At 36.2% G+C, this 18213-nt stretch overlaps 1 pseudogene; it reads left to right on the forward strand.

The window, feature by feature from the left end:
• The first annotated feature begins 13886 nt into the window (after window positions 1-13886).
• Window positions 13887-18213, forward strand: part of LOC149540024 (26S proteasome regulatory subunit S10B homolog B-like) — a 114154-nt pseudogene continuing 109827 nt past the window's right edge.

Raw genomic sequence — 18213 nt, forward strand, 5'->3', positions numbered from 1 at the left:
TATATTTTCATTGGGATGTGTGTCACATTCGTACTCCCAACTTTGTGTTCGGTTGAGTTATTTTATACCTATTATTTTGGTTTCTTTAGATGTTTGTTATTGTTTCATGGACACTAGGATTCATGTAGAATCCATACTCCTAGATTGAGGCCGGTTGAGTGAGTTCATGATATTTGGTCTTGTTGCATCATTGGGATTCATGGAGAATCCATACTCCTTTTGATTGAGGCCAGTTGAGTGATTTCATGATGTGTGGTTTTATTGTATTTGGGATTCGTGGAGAATCCATCCTTCGAGTTGTTTTTAGTTGAGTGATCTTTTGCATTGTGTTCTCATCCAAGCCTTGTGTTATGATCTTTGTGATGGTGGTGCACCACACACAAGTACATGCACATACATTTTTTGGGTGACTTGCAAGGCCTAATCTTCTATGGATTTGCTAGAACTTATGATCATTGGGGTTGGGTTGGGAGTATGCCTGCCCACGGGCACTTGTCGTAGGATGAGCATGGGTAGGGTAGGGTAGCATATGGAGGGGATTCTATCTAGCAACTTGGTGTCCATTTCCTGGTTGGAAGAGGAAGTTTTATATAAGTGATAACTAAATAAAATGTGTAAATGTTAATAAAACTTAAGATAATAAAATGTGTGAGCACCTGATTAAGTTTGAGGACACAATGTGTGAGCACCCATTTAAGTTTGAGGATACATGATCCAAGCTTGGGCTTGTCGATGCCAAGTGACTATCCATGATGTTAGCCCCTACTTAGTAGTCTATTGAGTGTCTGACCAAGATGTATACTCCTTGTATTGTCTTAGGTTGTTGGTTACAACCATCATACTGTCTGGTGTGAGTGTTAGCCTTGGATGTTGTGCTTTATGTGTGTTTGTGGTTGGATCATTATCTCCATCAGCATGGCGGGTGTGGACCTATGGGTACCACATGGTTGGGAGGCATAGCTAACTTCACCACTGCTAGGGATTGGTGTACAGAGATGATCTTTTGTCCTAGTGCAACCGTTGCTAGATGTTTTCACTTAATACTTCAGGTTTCAGAGTATGCTTTCTTGTGATTTATGCTTTCATTGGAATGCTTGGATATCATGTTTAGATGATGTTATTTTATTTGGTGCATTCCCATATTATGATGTTTAGCATATGACTAGATGATATGAATTGTTGTATTGGATTATCTATTGCTTATTGGTTTAGCATGTTAGATTTCCTTATTACGATGATCAACATGTGATAGGTGATGTTATCTACTTGTAGGATTATCTTATACTTTACTACTAGCAAGTTAGATTTCTTTATGCTTATATTGTAGCATGTTTTAGTAGTGATGTCCCTATTACAATAGTACTAATGATTTGATCAATGACTTGGGATGTTATGTGTAGGGGATGGCTAGGATCCATGATGGTCTTATGATGCTATTGACAGTTGGGAGGAATTGCGTACTTAGTTTGGTTGTTTATTTATTGAGATGTATTTCTGTACATTAAGATGTTGCTTCTATTCACTGTGATGTTTCTTTCAGTATGTTCTTTACTACTATGGTTTAGATGGATAGATGTTCCTCTTTCCTTGTTGTTTATGCACTTAAGTGTCCATTCCATGATTTACGTGGATCTGGTACTCCCCAATGTGAAGGTTTTCATGTTTTGATGCTATTTATTTATGTTCTTTTATCGCGTTGATGTGTTTTCTCGCATGGAAAGGTAGTTCCTTGTGCAAGAATGTTCTTCCTCATATGAGAATGTACTTCCTTGTGCAAGAATGTATTTCCTCATGCAAGGATGCAAATCCTCATGTGGTGTGCACTGAATCCTCGTGCAGAGCTATGCACTTTCTCGTGCGTAGTGATGCAAGGTCTCGCACAAAACTCAAGACCAGTGCACTTTCTCGCACGAGAAATAGGGGGTAGTTAGACTTGGTTGAGGAAGGTTTGAAAGTTGGTTTTGGACACCTTATTGGATCTCACACCTTTCTAGTTCAAAACAATCTTTCTTAGGGGTTTAAAATATATCGTTTAAGTACAAGTTGACATATATTTAATTCCTTATACTTAAAATATATTTTATATGTGGCAAATCTTTTGAGATAGGTTTTAAACCTCTCCAAGATAAGATAAAGATTCTAGGAAATTTCAGGGCTTCAAGATTTTAGACTTAGCCAAATTTTAGGATTCTACATTTTACCTCAGCTTTGTGTTTTGTTGATGAGTGGTCATTTCTTTCTTCCCTCATCATGTGCATGGTTGTTATTGACTTTTGTTTGCATGTGTTAGTTTGGTAGTGGCATTCAGAGATTCATTGGATGCCGAGATTGTGGTGAAGTCTTCTGTTGCGATCCTTGTGATCCCTGTATGATGTTGTCATGTGCATTCATACTTGTAAAAAAAAAATATTGGCTTGTATTGAATCCTTGTTCCAAGGATCTTTGGGCGGGGCATTATAGAAGTTTTGATATTGCCATACCTAATAGTGAGAAAGTGTATCAGAGATCATAGATGAAGGGTTTCTAGTATAGTCATAAGCAATAGTGATGTTGTCATTGTTATGGTGATAGACATGAAGTTAAAAGTAATTCATTATTTGTGAGAATTTCCTTTTCCCTACGAGAACTCTCACTACCTGTGAGAATCCTTGCCATTTGAAGCACTTGGACATATTTTTTAGAAGAAGTAATAATATAATTTAGATACATCAGATAAAAATTTGGAGGAAGGGGTGTTGATTTTTTTATTTGCATGTGAGAACACTCATTTAATTGATTGGTACAAACTTTTAAAGTAGAACATTTCTTTCATTATCATCTATTTCTGAATTCAATATCTTCTTCAAAAGAATATGTCTTTACTTTCTTGGCTACTCTTGGTTTTCTCCATACTCACTGCTTGTCATGAGAATAGCAATTATTTTCTACAATTCAGAAGAAAGCGATATTGACAAGGATTCAACTTGTTGGGTCTATTTGTAGTTTGATTAGAATGTACAGTACAAAGTATCTAGATTATCAAATAAGTTTTCTTCTTTCACATGATCCAATCTGAGAGTGTAGGAGAGTAGGTTTGTGAAATTAGGTAATTACAACCTTGATTACACTAATATCAAGACACGACAACTTGCTATTAGAAAAGTGAATTTTATTAATGGTGTTTCAAGTTACTTTCCTAGTTTCTCTACAAGACCATATACACCTTCATCAAGCATCATGTACATACTATTGTAAACTTTAGTAAATAGATAACATTTAGGAACTTATTGCATTGGACATTGTTGCCTTCTTTCAGCCTCTACCACCATTTGCTAGCTTGAAATCTTTTGTATCATTCTTTTCATTAGCCCTCCCTCTTCTATTCCAACCCCTACCAACACCTCTTACCTTAGGCCAAGGAACTTTTGCATCACTGTTCTCATTTGAGCCCTACTTTTCCATGATATAATTAGAAGACTAGTATGCAACAACTACAAGAATTATTTTAAAATAAGAAACATAAAATAAAAAAGGAAAAATCTTCATCTCATCTTCCAATACAGATATTGGTGAATCAACATCTCCTTCAACCTTGGCAGCCACAACATTAACCATTTTCAAAATCTGCATGATGAAATGGAAATTAAACCCAAAAAAATCAAAAGAAGGAAAAATTACAACCATCAAAATATGAGGTTTCTACTTTGGTTATTGAATAAACCAACAAAATGAATGCACAAGCAACCTTTTAGTTATGATTAATCATGAAAGACTAGAAAAGAGGTATCACCTGAAATGTCCCTTTCTCTAATTTTTTATGATATTTCAAGCCTCAAATCAGATCTTTAAAATCAAACAACCAATATTCCGAAGATCCACCAATTTCTCAATAAACCCCAAATCGGGTATGCCAGAAATAGTGCCAAAAGCTTCACAGCTTCACCTATTATTAATAAATCTGAAAGTGGACATTTTTACAAAAATTTGAGAAGCATAACAGCCTATAAAATGATATTTCTAGATCTGTATAACATGCACACAATAGCTCCCAAATGGAGGACAAAAACAATGCTCATCGGGCTCCCAAAAATAACACAAAATAGCTCGGAATCACCACAAAAACTTAATAATCTATCACAGAAGTATAATCATATCCAAATAAATATATTTATCTCTATTTTAACATTTAAAAGTTTTATATACATCAGCAACCCAAACTGATATGAAATACTTAACCGGAAACACCAAACTCTTACAAAAAACACACCCGAAAACTCACAAAACTGCACTGTTCAACACAAAAGAAAACTCTGCATGAGCATGCACATGGAATGGCTTCAAAATCCCATCCTTATCCTTCCTAGAAACCTGAAAACTCCCATTCTTGGGTCTCCTTCTCCACAGGTTTGGCAGCCTCTGAAGAACAACAAAGCAATGCGCAAAAATCAAGTTCTGGAATGAGCCCAAAAGGCCTCCAAACCCCTTAAAAGAGGGAATAACCCAACTCACGTCCAAGAGGGGTTAATAAAACATATTTTAATAATAATTTTCATTTATTAGTCCATTCGCTTCCAAAGATTATCCCCTTTTGTTGAAACTTCGCATTTTTGGGCCTGCCTGCCTTAGCAAAGATTATTATTTTTTAATTATTTGAAAAGGGGACATGACAAGTCCTCCCCTCCCAAATATTGCTTGTCCTCAAGAAATGGCTAAACAATAAACCAATCAATCCACTTGGATCCCAAATGTAGTCATGAACTATACTACTACCAATTAACACAGGCTCTTGCAATATCCTCTGCAATATGACCAAGAGGAATCCATAATCAAACTAACAATTATAGCTCAACCAAACTCCAAAATCACCACTGCCACAGTCAGAAACCCATGAGACACAAACTCTTAGAATATCAAAATTGAAGTAAAGTGGACAAATCAAACTGCCAACACAGTAAATACCATCAACACATCCCACTAGCCTATATGGAATGTACAATCCAACTCTGCAACAATGGTGAATGCTGTCGAATGAAACTGTACCAAGTATGGAGAATCCACACACTATACAACTCCTGCAGTCAACACAACTCTGCAAATCACTGGCCACTGTCTCATAACCATAACTCCCATGCACTGTTGATGGTGAAAAGACATTATAAGATAAAGAGTAAGAAATGGAACCCAAACCAAATTTGCCATGAACAAGTGATATAGCCCACTGTGACTGACCACCAGCTAAGTCAGGAGATGTCATAGCCAAAGGAGTAGAATTAGTAATAACAACTGCTAAAGCATCACTTCCAAACTCCTGCTCTAAGTCATGTATTATCAAGATGTCAACTGCATAACCTATTGCCATGTCATGCCCATCACAACTCTCATCCCGAGGCGTCAAACCATCCCATAACTGATGACAAGCACTAGGAACCAAAGTACATCTCTGTATCATCATCTCATCAACATGGTCATCAAAGGTGAATTGATGAGCATACCTCACAATGTAATGTTGATAGAATGTGCCAGTCTCAGTCAGTGGCTCAAACTGCAATCCAGATGTAGCTAACTGCAATCGGTCACTAACCAGGTTGGAACTGACTACTACCTCTAAAGACATCACCAAGGGAGTAGTATTACTAGCAAGAACCATGCCAACTATTAGCTCACCAACACCACACATGGTCTTTGATACAACATCTCTAGTCTTCATGCCATTAGTACTAGAGGTCACCACCATGTCAGGCATACCACAACAATCTGCTGCAGCATCCAACTCAACTGAACCTAACTCTAGTGTGGATGAACCTGATATGCTAATGTTAGTATCAAGGATGGATGCATCCCCATCTCCACTATCTTTGACAATCTTGACCATGGACATCCTCAGATCACCAGACACCATAGCTTGTGACTGTATAGAATTTGGTAAAGACTGTAGTTGCTCTAACTCCATGGTCACCTTAGCCAAATGAAACTGTGACTCCTTGAAAGCCAACTGTGTACTCTCAAGAATCTCAGAAGTCACCTCGAGTTGCTGAGTAAGCTCACTCACCTCATCTTCCTTGGCCAATAATGCGTCATATGCTATAATCCCCCACTCCATAAGATAATCTCTGTCAACTACCAACTGCATATAATTCTATCTCAAAATTCGAATAGCCTCCCATAAAGAGTGGATCTCTATCAAGGAAAGATAACTACCTTCCCACTCATCACTAGTAGGAGAACCCCATCCATAAACTGCTAACAATTGACGAGCAGCATCGAAATGCTGGCAAGCGATAGTAATGTCTCGCTCACTAACTCTCAACTGATTAGACACATGATGGCACTGTCTAGACTGTCTCCTACAAACCTCCTCTAGTGCACTGCCTAAAGGAATATCCTCAGAGTTACTAGTCTCTAGAGTATTACCATCCATATCTTGTGAATCAAATCCAAAGCTCATATCAACATACAGAGTATCAAAAACTATAGCACTATTTTCCAACTCCTTTGTACCAAAAGAAACTGCCAAGGAAACTAAGTCTTCAAAATTGCCCACTGCATCCTCTTGGATGTCATCAATGCCAATATGATCCTGGGACTCATTTGTACACACTGCCAAATATGAAAGAACATCAACACATTCTGGCAAGTATGGTCGACTGGATATATGAACAAAGCCCAACATCGGTGTATAAAAACTAATACCAACATCAGACAATCTGCTAGCACAAGAAAAGACAACACTGTGCAATCTGCTAATCAAATCCATGATAGCACCCAAACAAACACTGCTACCAAAAAGTGTTAAAGATCTCCAGTCAACTGAATCCCAAACGCCAATATAACAATCTTGAGTCCATATCCATAAACTAGAATTAGCTGGTAACTCAAACAAACTCCTCACTTGAATAATATGACCAATACCAACTAACTCCACATACCTGTCATGATGAGATAATGAAGTCACAATACTGTCTTTGTTCACTTTCGGTTGGTTGGACAAATCATGTGAAGTACTACTAGCCTCAACCTCATGTGACAAAGCATCTAATTGTGCCTAGTACTCTTTCTCAGCAAAGTCATGAATGCTCAATGTCTGCTCATCTCTATCAGGTATCTCACCATCATGCACAACAACATCCTCATAATCATCATGTAAACCCACTACCTCCTGTGGCAGAGTAGAATCTGAGACCTCTGCTTGGCTATAAGCTAGTTTCTCAAACTCCTCATGCAAGTCCTTGGTAATTGTGTCATCTGCCCTGTGAGAAAATCTGCCAAATAGAAATCTAGTCAACTTATCCACCTTAGCTGGGTTAGATAACATGTCATTCATCATACGGTGGTGCTCAACCAACTGTTCAGACATGTCATGGCTTATTTTCCTAAGTTTATCATGAATGTCTAAATAACCATCCTTTCTACTGTTCTGACTCTGGATATCAATTGTCCAAGATCGTGTCCACTGAGACTCTGTACTATACCTGTCCATTCTGGATAAAGTAGAGTATAACCCCAATAGGTTATAACTTCTTCAAACACCAAGAACTAACATGCAAATGATTAGAAGTAACATGCAACCATAGATTTTGACATGCAACTGATTAGAAGCAACATGCAACCACCAAATTCACCAAGAACTAACATGCAAATGATCAGAAGTAGCATGCAACCATAAATTTTGACATGTAGCTGATTAGAAGCAACATGCAACCATAAATTATGACATGCAAGATTTGGGTAGTTCTCAAAACTGACATGCAAACTTCTACAAACCCTTAGGCTAGCGAGATCATAGCTCTGATACCACTGAAATGTCCCTTTCTCTAATTTTTAATGATATTTGAAGCCTTAAATCAGATCTTTAAAATCAAACAACCAATATTCCAAAGATCCACCAATTTTTCAATAAACCCCAAATCAGGTATGCCAGAAATAGTGCCAAAAGCTTCACAGCTTCACCTATTATTAATAAATCTGAAAGTGGACGTTTTTACAGAAATTTGAGTAGCATAAAAGCTTATAAAATGATATTTCTAGATCTGTATAACATGCACACAATAGCTCCCAAATGGAGGACAAAAATAATGCTCATCGGGCTCTCGAAAATAGCACAAAATAGCTCAGAATCACCACAAAAACTTAATAATATATCACAGAAGTATAATCATATCCAAATACATATATTCAGCTCTATTTTAAAATTTAAAAGTATGATATACAGTAGCAACCCAAACTGATATGAAATACTTAACCGGAAACACCAAACTCTTACAAAAAACACACCCAAAAACTCACAAAACTGCACTGTTCAGCACAAAGGCAAACTCTGTATGAGAATGCACATGGAATGGCTTCAAAATTTCATCCTTAGCCTTCCTAGAAACTTGAAAACTCCCATTCTTGGGTCTCCTTCTCCACAGGTTTGGCAGCCTTTGAAGAACAACAAAGCAATGCGCAAAAATCAAGTTCTGGAATGAGCCCAAAATGCCTCCAAACCCCTTAAAAGAGGACATAACCCTAACTCACATCCAAGAGGGGTTAATAAAACATATTTTAATAATAATTTTCATTTATTAGTCCATTCACTTCCAAAGATTATCCCCTTTTGTTGAAACTTCACCTTTTTGGGCCTGCCTGCCTTAGCAAATATTATTATTTTTTAATTATTTGAAAAGGGGACATGACATCACCTCTAAGGAAATATTGGCAATTCACCCTTACCAAATGGAAGAGATATAGGTGTAGAATAGTTCAAGTTTCCAAAAACTAAATTAGAGTCCCTTGAAGATGCTACATACAACTTTAGCCACATGGTATTCAAAAACCAAAGCTACATGCTTTAACATTTATGATAACCACATTCAAATAGATATACTATTTCAGATTATTCATCATTAGCAAGCAACTAAACAAAAGCTATCAATTAAGAATAGCTCAAATAAAGAAAAAAATTTTTATTTTCAAAGAATACCTATACCATAAAGTATCATCCCATCATTATAGACCTACAATGAGTGAAATTTGATTAATTAATAAAGGTATGTTAGTTTGAGCTTCACTTGGTTTCAAAAATACTTTAATTCTCTACTAAATGAAGCCAACCACAAGAAGGTGGAAGCTCATCTGGCCTCAACCCCCCCCCCCCCCCCCCCCCCCAATCAATCTAAATTTCCCATTATCATCTAATTACATACTTCATTCATTCATTCATTCATCTATTTATGAATTGTTACATTCAATCAATACAATCACATTACATTCATTAATACACAATACTAACTGTAAGAATTTGGCATAGGCCAGAATTCACCCAAGAACTAAAGAACTCAACATAAGCACACAGTAGACCAAAATAGATAGAGTATGATCGGAATGATGATATTCATTCAATAATTGGATTCAAGAGTACACTAGGAGTGCCTGAATGTAGAGGCCTCATGAGAGCTTCTAAAATGCCTAGAAGTTAGCATCATGATATGTCATACAACTAGGCACATGTCCACCAAAGATGGATTACCCTCTATTAAGCACGAGATTAAGTGCAATGATGTGAGGATAAGCCTACAATGGTGTAGCATGCAAATCAGTGGAGTAGACAACATGTGCTAAATGAGGAGTGCTAATAACTGTGTTGTCATCATAACAACTCAGTGAATGATGCATACTCCTGTGTTGTAGACACCATGTGCATAATTAGAGTTGCATAACTCAATGAGAGTTCACAAACTCCTAAGTGTCTCACCTAAAATAATAATAAAATAATGCAAAATAATTAAATAATGCATTAACCTAAGTAAAACTTAAGTAACTGTAATAAGTAAATACTTATTTACACCAACACCCCCCCTTAAGTACAACTTAGAGGAATTCCCTTAAGCTTACGAAATCTAGGATGCAATGCAATATGGATCCCGGCTACAAGGCCATGTTAGGTACCCATGTACATAGTGATATGCAATCTCTCATAAAGCAGGGAAAGAGGGAAAACCTCATGGGAAAAACCCTCCCCCAAAAAGAGAGATAAAGGAGGATGCATGGATTGATGGAGTAATCAAGACCCCCCCATTATGACATACATCCAATATATACATAAGAGAATGATAAGAAGAGGAAGAGAGACAAGATTGGCTCCCCCTCCCAAAGAAGAATGTCGAACAATGACTGCTTTGATAAAGAAGCTAATCCAAGACTGCAGAATGGTGTTCCTCCCCTTAAGAAGAAACAATGCCAAGGGTACAAATGAGATGCTTCTGCTATGTGTGGAAAGAATCCCATGGATAAGTGATGTCTCTGAAACCTACTCAACTAGCTGAAGAACCCGTCCCAAAGAACTATCTGACTCTGCAACTGATGAAGAACCCTGCTGCAACTGCTAATCATAAGTATCCACAATCACTTCAACCTATGAGGATCGATCATGTAGAGAATGAACAAGAGAGTCAAATGGATCCCTCATGACAACTGAAGAAGGAACTTCTACATCAAGAAGAAGAGGCAGATCATCAATACTGTCCCCCAAATCTGTCACTGAACCTGTCTTTGGAAGACTGGATGTACCCTACTATTTTGGACCTATCATTGTGGCGATGTATGCATGTGGACTGAACTAATGAAGTGACCTCTCACTGTATCTGTCGACAAAACTCCATGTGTTTGAATCTGTTGAAGCACTCTTGCTGGAATCACTATTAGTATCCACACTATATGATGTGCGAAGAGGAGTAAAGGACAAGCTGGGTGAACTTTCCTCAAAATGAACATCCTTCTCCACAAATATTTGATGTGTCTCAGGATCTAGAAGTCTATATGCCTTCACAATGTCTTCATAACCAATTAAGGTACAAGGCTGAGATGACTATGGCTTGCATCCCCTGGAAGATCTCTTTGCCCATTCAGGACAACTGAAGACTCTGAAGTGTGTCACAATAGGTTTTCTGTCGTACCATGCCTCAAAAAGAGTTTTTCCATCTAAGGTTGGATGAGGAGAAAAATTAAGAATGTGAGTGGCACTAGAGATTGCTTCGACTTCTAATGATGGATCGAGAGACTTGGCATGAATCATGCAACTTGCCATAGACTTAAGAGTTTGAATCCTCAATGCTGCAACATCTGTCTTATGCGGACCGAATGCTGGTGGAGTCTGAAGATTAATTCCCTCATGTTTGCAAAAATCCTTAAGTCTTTTGTTCACATCAATGTTACCATTGTCCAAGCAGAGTACTTTGATGGCCTTTCTAGATTTCCTTTCTACATGAGCCTTGAAGTCTAGAAACTTGTCCAACACTTCACTCTTACTATGCAAAAAGTAGACCCAAGTAAACCTTGAAAAGTCATCAACTAAGGTGAGTATGTAGCGACCCTAGCTGAATGCAAAAGGACCTGCTAATACCATGTGAACCATCTGTAGAACACTTATTGCTCTAGAAGACTTCCCTCTTTGTAACTTCTCATCTGGATGCATATCCACTAAATCTGTTGAACATTTACCCTTAGAAAATTTGATTTGAGGTAGACCTTTCACCATGTGGTATGTGCAAAGTTGCTAAAGATAGCGGTAGTCAAGATGACCATGTCGCTCATGCCATTATTGCATGTTTGAATGTGATTGAGATAACAAGGCTTTTGAAGAAGACTTGGGCACAAAATGAGAGAAAGAGTACAACCTCTTATGATCATTCACTTTTCCCAATGCAACCAAGGAATCATCTTTAACATTGTGCACTTCTACTGAGTCTGGAAGGAACTCAACTCTATGTCCATCTCCGAAGTGAGTGACTTGGTAGATTGAAAGGAGATTTAAACTTAGGTTTGGAACATAGAGAACCTCTTGAAACTCTCCATTTTCCATTTCCACATTACCTTTTCCTTCAAGTTCCATTTTGCTATCATTCCCCATGAAGATGTGTGGTACCTTTGAGTGATTCAATGAAGAAAAATCCCCTTTTGAAGAACCCATATGATATGAGGCACCAGAGTCAAATATCCATTCCTTTGAAGAGTTTGCATTTTCCATGAATGCTTGCCCTTTTCCCTTTGGATGTAAAGAAGATCCCTTCTCCTTATAAGCATTAGGTAATGGAACATTATGTTTCTTCATGATGTTGGTTAACTCATCAATCTTTTTAATATAACACTCATGCTCTTCATGACCCATTTTCTTGCAATAAGCACACTTCTTCTTCTCCTTATTATTGTCCCCTTTCTTGTTGGAATTTGAGGACTTTCCTTGTTGATTTGATTGAGGTGTCGTCTTTTCTACATCCTCAGATTTACTCTTCCATTTCTTCTTACCCTTTCCTTTGTTTGAAGATTGTCCAGCTGAATGTTGAGAACCCTCATTGGCCACCAGGATTGAAGAGATTTGAGAATCCCCATTGATTTAAACTTCTTTTCTTCATCATCCAACAGTTTTGCATATTCATCAAAAGTGACTTTCTTGTAGGCAAACCCTAAGATAGTCTTTGATGTGTTAAAAGAAGATACAAATGTGGAATACTCTGATGGCAGCTTGTTATGGATGAGACAGATCAGTTTGTCATCTTTGATAGAACTCCCACAATTAGTAAGCTTCATCCTTAATTCATTCACCTTAATGATGAAGTCTTGTACTGAGTCATACGACTTAGGATCTAAGGATACAAGCCCATCTTCTATTTTGAAAACATCCTCTTCAAACACTATACCATAAAGGTTTTCAAGGGTATCCCAAGTGTCCTTGGATGTAGTACATTTCTTAATTTGATACATGATCTTATCATCTACCCCCAAACATATATCACCTAGGGCTTTCCTATCCATGGCTACCCATTCAAAAATTTCACTTGTTGATACATTATCACCTGTTGGTTTAGGAAGAGTACCATCTACATATTGTGAAACTCCATTATGCATTAAGTGATACAACATTTTGATTGACCATGAAGCATAGTTATGAGGAGTTAATTTAGGAAACTTAAAGTTTCCCATAATGCAGAAAATGAAAGAAAATTGCCGAAAAGAGAGAACACAACACCAAGAACACCCCCCCTTTTCACTAAATCAAGAAACCCCTCCCCCCAAAAAAAAGATGCTTTGGGCACTTTATCAATAGTGCGATTACAATGGGCCACTTGCCAATTTTGGCCTTCGTGGAATTCTAATTTTGCTTGTTACAACCTCTCAATGGAATACAAATCTGAAACTTTACAATGTGCTACAACTCTGAAGTATTACAAAGAAAAGAAAGGCCCTATTGCTGAAAGTGACAATTTTGTCCACACAACACTACAATTTGATGCCAGATCTGGAAAGTAGATAAAAAAATATGCACTTAAAAAAAAAATAGAACCTGTTTTCGACTCCAGATGTGCCCGTATGGAGCATCTGAAGTTGCAAAATGCAAGATTATCTAGGTACAGTTGCCAAAAAATGCAATTTTTGAACAATCTGTGCACCAAAACTAGAAAATAGCCACACCACTGAAAAATGTAGAAAATTTTACCCAATTTAAAAAAAAATTACACTTGATTTGGAGTCTGGATGTGTGAGTTATGGCCTCTTGAAGTTGGACTACCAAAACCAAAATCAATTGGGTGAGGGGTTGCATCAGTGAATGAAAGGGTTAAATTTGACGATCATATGACTGTCACAGTAGTTCCAATTTGGCCTGTGATGACGTATAGACAGACATCAATTTTAGGCTCGTACAAATGATGACATCAGCAAAAATTTGTCCCTTAATTGATGTGGCAGTGACGTGTCTCTTCCGTACCATACAGATGGTACAAAGAAAAAGTGTGGCAGATGATTGTATAGTCTAGTCACTGCTGACTATGCAGATGATGTGGTTGCACATGTGTCTGCTGGCATATGGATCCGGTCAGATGTTAACTGTACAATCAATGATCTGAATAACACATGGTAGGAGTGGATTCACCCACATGGCAATGAAGGAGCCCCATATTATACTTAGAATGCTAATTTTTTTCATATCACGCGCCGAAATTCTGTCAACATCGTCGGACTGTGCTAAAGGCGATGCCGAAGATCGAGCAGGGCTTGCCAATGTTTTTGAGGATTTATCCCACATGCGTGGGTCGAGTAGCTTATTCGCTCTTTAAAATGGAGAGCTTGTGACCTTAATTTCAAAGCAAAGGCAAAGGTGCCAGTTAATTGTGATCGCTTGGAATTGGTGAATGGCTGATAATTGCTACTGGAAATTTAGGATAGGCTGATTTGCGGAATTGGAACTTAAGTGGAATATTTACAAGATTTGCAGGTGGTAGGGCTGCTTGTAATTTAATTAGCCCATCAACAATAATAGAGCTCTGCAAAATAATTAATTCCACCACACAAAAATATAGAGCCGAGTTGAGGTGTCACTGCCCAATTCGACAAAAGATTTTCTCTACCTGATTATAGAAATAAATTCAAAAATATCTAGATTCAAAAATTAATTGCAAAGAAGAAAAAAATATTTAGATCTGGAAAATAAATAAATTAGATTCGAAAATGACCATACCCGAATTGCAAGTCGGGGCCTCCAAGGTCCATTTGCAAATTTTTTTTGCCTCACAATCAACTTTCATCCAATATAGGCAAATTTATAGTTGATCTTCATCGAATTGACACTCCAGATGCAACGGTGAGGTCAGATTTGGCTCTAGATGCTTCCAATTTTTTTGGATCCTCTAGATGCGTGTCAAAGTGTTGAAGCATGAATGGTCTCAAATGGCTACATGATGAGAATCTTCCTTAGCTCTAATACCATGTAAGAATTTGGCTTAGGCTAGAATTCACCCAAGAACTAAAGAACTCAACACAAGCACACAGTAGACCAAAATAGACAGAGTATGATCAGAATGACAATATTCATTCAATAATTGAATTCAAGAGTACACTTAGAGTGCCTGAATATAAAGGCCTCAGGAGAGCTTCTAGATTGCCTAGAAGTTAGCATCATGATATGTCATACAACCAGACACATGTCCACCAGATATGAATTATCCTTTATTAAGCACAGGATTAAGTGCGATGATGTGAGGATATGCCTACAATGGTGTAGCACGCAAATCAGCGGAGTAGACAACATGTGCTAAATGAGGAGTGCTAATAATTGTGTTGTCATCATGACAACTCAGTGAATGATGCATACTCCTGTGTTGTAGACACCATGTACATAATTAGAGTTGCTTAACTCAATGAGAGTTCACAAACTCCTAAGTGTCTCACCTAAAATAATAATAAAATAATGCAAAATAATTAAATAATGCATTAACTTAAGTAAAACTTAAGTGTAATAAGTAAATACTTATTTACACCAAAACTAACCAAGACTTCATTAGCACATAACCATATTTATTAACATGACATAAAAATCAATGTTAATACACAAGATTCATAGATAATTACTTAAAACAACGTTCTTTCATTATCCAACAAAGTTTATCAAACAAGGTTTATCAAAGAGCATTTAAAAAAAAAATTATTTCTTCTTTTTGTTTTTCTTAGCCTTCTTAAGGAAAAGGCTGATAGGAGCATCAATATCTTCCTCATTCTCCTCCTCTTGTGGCACATTTAATGTCAAATTATGATTGGAAGAACATAGCACTTATCTCCAACTAGCTCAAATGACTTTGTATTAATCATTGTAAATCCATTATCATATTTAATAGTAGTCCTATCAGGATCATTTTGATTTAGCCATAGCTTGTACCATTTGAAAAAAAATAGAACTAGTTTGCATGGATTAAAGTCACACTCAAGTATATCATTCAAAATGCCATAGTATCTATTTTCATATTGCTAAAGATGTATGTCATTTCTAGATGAAATATTGGTGACCTCAAAGATTGCACTTATCCCAAAATCACAAGTTTTTTTCATTTTGTCTAACTTTTTAGTGCAAAATTTACAACCATGGTAGTACATAGCTTTATGGTGTTTGATCTACAAATTTAAAAATATGTTAAGATTATTTGCATCAATTTGTGAGTTGATATTAAACTTATGGGTCATGATTGGTAATCTTTTATGTACCTTTCTATCTATTAAGCCATATGCTAGATCAGGTACCATTGGCATAACAATGGGATGTCCATTATGATGAGCTTCTTTAACCAATGATGCAACATTGTCCCATGTTAACGAGCGACCATTTTCTTGAGACTGTTGAATCCATACTCTCATCCAATCAAAATTATCTGCAATATACAAATGTAGTACATCCCATTCATGACCAACTATAAAGAAAATAACTAGACTAGTTAGAAACAACTTATATTGATGATGAATAATAATTAATTAAGTACAATAACATCTTATAATTACCTATCACTTTCTTCAATCTACCTTTCCTTGTCAAGTACTCCTCTTTGAATCTGTTAATGGAGTTGGGATCCCAAATGTGATCTACATAGAACTTTGATGCAAACTTGGAAAGATATTCACTAATGTACACCGTGGTCTAGTATACCATATATCCCTCTACCATAGAACCCTCAGGATGTTCTATTTGTTGAACCAAACCCTTAATAAATTTTAAGTGCCTCTCAACCATCCACATTGACTTAGTTTGTACAGGTCCACACAATTCAATCTCCTCAACTTGATGTATGAGGTAGTGTTCGTAAACATTGAAAAAAGTTAAAGCTAGACACTTTTACATTTTACACATAAGCTATGGAATTTTTCTCTTCCAATATATATATATATATATATATAATCAATTTCTTTAGATGATAATCACCTAAAAGAGATTCAACATGCAAGAATATATAAACATGATTATAGATAAAAATATACAATAAATTACATAAAAAGCAAAGTAAGTCATAAATATAATGTATGTACAAAAAATCTGAGAAATAACACTTCTAACTTCATGTATTTTCTAAAATCATATATAACTTATTTAATATTATTTTCAAACCAGTGTTAGAGAGATAGAGGTAGGACATATTGCAATCATTAAAAATGATCTTTTCAATATATTATGAAATAATACAATAGGTAGTACATGCAATTTTACAAATATATTGTAAATAGAGAACATGACTTACCTTGACAAAGGTATGCTAATAATGTGTTTTCAACCCTAACCCAAAATCACCTTTCTTTGATACAAGACTACTTATATTTGCAAAAAATCCAGTGAATTTTTTTTTTAATGACTTCTTTTAATGCATCACTTTTTTGCTCCATTAATAACCAAGGAAGGACATCCATAGTTCTGCAGTCTACATTGCCATTTGATTTAATAAATTTTTTCAATGCATAATTGGATTCATGAATGTCATTACAAATTTTATTAATTTTTCTCTATCATGCCTTCCATCCAATATTTTCCATAGTGTCTATGTTGCATTCTTTTCAATATGCATGGGATCAAACAAATGCATGATTGGAAGATCCTTGTAGTACGACAACCTACTAAATTGAGTAGGATAACTTTTTATTCCTCTAGGAAGTTGGTCATTGATGGCTTGACAAACTTCACGAGCATAGGTTATATCATTATTATAATAACAAAATATAAATTTCAAACTTTGGACCACAAACTAGACATTGCCTCAACAATTTAGTTAATCTTATTCCAACTTCCATAGATTAGGTGTCATGCTTCGTGGCCTTGATGTTTTCTCTTCTTTCGCATTAAAAAGATGTTTTTTAGTAATTCAATACTTATGATGATTGTGGAGAAAGTTCCTAAACCCATCGAACATCTGTTTTCCTAAACTTCTTGAATGATGAAATCTCATCTTCAGACCACAAATTGGACATGAAAATTTTCTCTTTGTCTAAAAACCTAAAAAATAATGTACACTTATCATGCGCAACTTAAACATACAACAATAACATGTAAGCACTATAACAGATCAAAAATATGTAACCTTAATAATATTACATACCACAAAAATGAGTTAGTCTAGGGGCATCATGTATTGTCCACACAAACATTGCATAGAATTGAAATTGTCTTTGTCCTATTTATCTAAAGATGTCATACATAGTGACCCCATTCCACAACTTCAATGACTCATCAATAAGGGGCTCAATATATACATTCATGTCTTTAACTTGGTGCTTACCTAGTAATTGAATAAAGAAAACATTACATAGTTATTATGACCATTTTGATGCAATGTTTATAAATTATTTTAGATAACTATGAAATAAAAAAATACATGGTACAATCATTTACAACATTATGTTCTCTCTCTTTATGGAGATCCAAGGAGGAATGTTATTGTTAATAACAAAAATAGG

Source organism: Cupressus sempervirens, chromosome 9 (assembly GCF_028749045.1).
Source record: "Cupressus sempervirens isolate cs-2001-9-10 chromosome 9, ASM2874904v1, whole genome shotgun sequence".
In the NCBI taxonomy this organism is placed as follows: Eukaryota; Viridiplantae; Streptophyta; class Pinopsida; order Cupressales; family Cupressaceae; genus Cupressus; species Cupressus sempervirens.